Here is a 4,597-nt window from a genome sequence, read left to right as displayed (position 1 = left end):
GATGTCTACGGGTGCTTCTATTCTTGTAGACAGTGTTGGGCCTCCAAGAGCAGAGGTTTGTAGAACAGCAGCAAGTTTCCCTTAAGTGGATCACCCAAGGTTTATCGAACTCAGGGAGGAAGAGGTCAAAGATATCCCTCTCATGCAACCCTGCAACCACAAAGCAAGAAGTCTCTTGTGTCCCCAACACACCTAATAGGTGCACTAGTTCGGCGAAGAGATATTGAAATACAGGTGGTATGAATGAATATGAGCAGTAGTAACGGCACCAGAAAAGTGCTTTGCTATCCAGGACTGGCGTGTGGTTGATGGTGGTAATATTGCAGACAGTACAGATGCAGTAGAACAGTAAACAAGCAGCGATAGCAGTATTGGAAACAAGGCCTAGGGATTATACTTTCACTAGTGGACACTCTCAATATTGATCACATAACAGAATAGATAAATGCTATACTCTACACTCTCTTGTTGGATGATGAACACCACTAATTGTGTAGGGCTACACGAACCCTCAATGCCGGAGTTAACAAGCTCCACAATATTCGATATTCATATTAAATTAACCTTAGAGTGCACGACAGATCAACACAACCAAACCAAGTACTAACATAGCATGCACACTGTCACCTTCACACTACGAATGGAGGAATAGATCACATCAATACTATCATAGCAATAATTAACATCATAATCTACAAGAGATTACAATCATAACCTACGCCAAGTACTACACGATGCACACACTGTCACCATTACACCGTGCAGGAGGAATAGAGTACTTTAATAACATCACTAGAGTAGCACATAGAATAGTAGTGATACAAAACTCATATGAATCTCAATCATGTAAGGCAGCTCATGAGATCATTGTATTGAAGTACATAGGAGAGAGATTAACCACATAGCTACCGGTACAGCCCTTAGCCTCGATGGAGAACTACTCCCTCCTCATGGGAGACAACAGCGGTGATGAAGATGGCGGTGGAGATGGCAGCGGTGTTGATGGAGAAGCCTTCCGGGGGCACTTCCCCGTCCCGGCGGCGTGCCGGAACAGAGACTCATGTCCCCCAGATCTTGGCTTCGCGATGGCGGCGGCTCTGGAAGGTTTCTCGTACCGTGGCTTTTTCGTATCGAAGATTTAGGTCAGGGACTTCTTATAGGCGAAGAAGCGGCGTCAGAAGGGGTCTAGGGCCACCAGACACTAGGGCGGCGCGCCCCCCCCTGGGCCGCGCCGCCACCATGTGTGGGCCCCCTGTTGCCCCTCTCTGGCGGCTCTCGGGTGTTCTGGAAGCTTCATGCAATCCTAAGATGCTGGGCGTTGATTTCGTCCGATTCCGAGAATATTTCCTTACTAGGATTTCTGAAACCAAAAACAGCAGAAAACAGCAACTGGCCCTTCGTCATCTCGTCAATAGGTTAGTTCCGGAAAACGCATAAAATCATCATAAAGTGTGAATAAAACATGTAGGTATTGTCATAAAACAAGCATGGAACATCAGAAATTATAGATACGTTGGAGACGTATCAGCATCCCCAAGCTTAGTTCCTACTCGTCCTCGAGTAGGTAAACGATAACAAAGATAATTTCTGAAGTGACATGCTACCAACATAATCTTGATCATACTATTGTAAGCACATGTAATGAATGCAGCGATCAAAGCAATGGTAAATGACATGAGTAAACAAATGAATCATAAAGCAAAGACTTTTCATGAATAGTACTTTCAAGACAAGCATCAATAAGTCTTGCATAAGGGTTAACTCATAAAGCAATAAATTCAAAGTAAAGGCATTGAAGCAACACAATGGAAGATTAAGTTTTAGCGGTTGCTTTCAACTTGTAACATGTATATCTCATGGATAGTTGTCAATGCAAAGCAATATAACAAGTGCAATAAGCAAGTATGTAAGAATCAATGCACAGTTAACACAAGTGTTTGCTTCTAAGATGGAAAGAAGTAGGTAAACTGACTCAACATAAAAGTAGAAGAATGGCCCTTCGACGAGGGAAGCATCGATTGCTATATTTGTGCTAGAGCTTTTATTTTGAAAACATAAAGAGAGCATAAAAGTAAAATTTTGAGAAGTGTTTGTTGTTGTCAACGAATGGTAGTGGGCACTCTAACCCCCTTGCCAGACAAACCTTCAAAGAGCGGCTCCCATGAAACATTTTTATTTTTGGGTGGCATTCCTTCCAACCTTTACTTTCACAAACCATGGCTAACCGAATCCTCGGGTGCCTGCCAACAATCTCATACCATGAAGGAGTGCATTTTTATTTTAGTTTTATTTAGATGACACTCCTCCCCACCTTTGCTTTCTCAAGCCATGGCTAACCGAATCCTCGGGTGCCGTCCAACAATCACATACCATGGAGGAGTGTCTATTTGTAAAATTATGAAGGTTTATTAATTTGGGACTGGGAATCCCATTGCCAGCTCTTTTTGCAAAATTATTGGATAAGCGGATGAAGCCACTAGTCCATTGGTGAAAGTTGCCCAACAAGATTGAAAGATAAACACCACATACTTCCTCATGAGCTATAAAACATTGACACAAATAAGAGGTAATAAATTTTGAAGTGTTTAAAGATAGCACTCAAGCAATTTACTTTGGAATGGCGGAGAAATACCACGTAGTAGGTAGGTATGGTGGACACAAATGGCATAGTGTTTGGCTTAAGGATTTGGATGCACGAGAAGTATTCCCTCTCAATACAAGGCTTAGGCTAGCAAGGTTATTTGAAACAAACACAAGTATGAACTAGTACAGCAAAACTCACATAAAAGACATATTGCAAGCATTATAAGACTCTACATTGTCTTCCTTGTTGTTCAAACACCTTACTAGAAAATATCTAGACCTTAGAGAGACCAATCATGCAAACCAAATTTTAGCAAGCTCTATGTATTTCTTCACTAATAGGTGCAAAGTATATGATGCAAGAGCTTAAACATGAGCACAACAATTGCCAAGTATCACATTATTCAAGACATCATACCAATTACTACATGTAGCATTTTCTGTTTCCAGCCATCTAACAATTAACAAAGCAGTTTCAACCTTCGCCATGAACATTAAAAGCTAAGAACACATGTGTTCATATGAACCAGCGGAGCGTGTCTCTCTCCCACACAAGCATTTATTCAAACAAAAACAAAAACAAAAACAAACATACGCTCCAAGTAAAGTACATAGGATGTGATGGAATAAAAATATAGTTTCAAGGGAGGAACCTGATAATTTGTCGATGAAGAAGGGGATGCCTTGGGCATCCCCAAGCTTAGACGCTTGAGTCTTCTTGAAATATGCAGGGATGAACCACCGGGGCATCCCCAAGCTTAGACTTTTCACTCTTCTTGATCTCATTGTATCATCCTCCTCTCTTGACCCTTGAAAACTTCCTCCACACCAAACTCGAAACAAACTCATTAGAGGGTTAGTGCATAATCAAAAATTCACATGTTCATAGGTGACACAATCATTCTTAACACTTCTGGACATTGCCAAAGCTACTGGAAATTAATGGAGCAAAGAAATCCATCCCACATAGCAAAAGAAGCAATGCGAAATAAAAGGCAGAATCTGTCAAAACAGAACAGTCCGTAAATACGAATTTTAAAGAGGAACCAGACTTGCTCAAATGAAAATGCTCAAATGGAATGAAAGTTGCGTACATATCTGAGGATCACTCACGTAAATTGGCATAATTTTCTGAGTTACCTACAGAGAATTAGGCCCAGATTCGTGACAGCAAGAAATTTGTTTCTACGCAGTAATCCAAATCTAGTATGAACCTTACTATCAAAGACTTTACTTGGCACAAAAATGCAATAAAATAAGATAAGGAGAGTTTGCTACAGTAGTAACAACTTCCAAGACACAAATATAAAACAAAAATACTGTAGCAAAATAAACACATGGGTTATCTCCCAAGAAGTGCTTTCTTTATAGCCATTAAGATGGGCTCAGCAGTTTTAATGATGCACTCGCAAGAAATAGTATTTGAAGCAAAAAGAGAGCATCAAGAGGCAAATTGAAAACAAATTTAAGCCTAACATGCTTCCTACGAAAAGGAATCTTGTAAATAAACAAGTTCATGAAGAGCAAAGTAACAAGCATAGGAAGATAAAACAAGTGTAGCTTCAAAAATTTCAGCACATAGAGAGGTGTTTTAGTAACATGAAAATTTCTACAACCATATTTTCCTCTCTCATAATAACTTTCAGTAGCATCATGAGCAAACTCAACAATATAACTATCACATAAAGCATTCTTATCATGAGTCTCATGCATAAAATAATTACTACTCCCAACATAAGCATAATCAATTTTATTAGTTGTAGTGGGAGCAAATTCAACAAAGTAGCTATCATTATTATTCTCATCATCAAATATAGGAGGCATATTGTAGTCATAATAAAATTTATCCTCCATAATAGGCGGCACCAAAAGACCACTATCATTATAATCATCATAAATAGGAGGCAAAGTATCATCAAAGAAAATTTTCTCCTCAATGCTTGGGGGACTAAAAAGATCATGCTCATCAAAACCAGCTTCCCCAAGCTTAGAATTTTCCATAGCATTAGCAACA

General features: G+C 39.7%; 1 long non-coding RNA gene across 1 annotated transcript in view; it reads left to right on the top strand.

Moving 5' to 3' along the window:
* LOC127340965 (uncharacterized) overlaps positions 1-4,597 on the top strand; it is an 89,593-nt gene that overhangs the window by 39,376 nt on the left and 45,620 nt on the right. The gene's annotated exons all lie outside the window — the stretch shown is intronic.

Source organism: Lolium perenne, chromosome 3 (assembly GCF_019359855.2).
Source record: "Lolium perenne isolate Kyuss_39 chromosome 3, Kyuss_2.0, whole genome shotgun sequence".
Classification (NCBI taxonomy): Eukaryota; Viridiplantae; Streptophyta; class Magnoliopsida; order Poales; family Poaceae; genus Lolium; species Lolium perenne.
The sequence above is the reverse complement of the archived record's forward strand: the minus strand, read 5'-3'. Positions and strand labels throughout refer to the sequence as shown.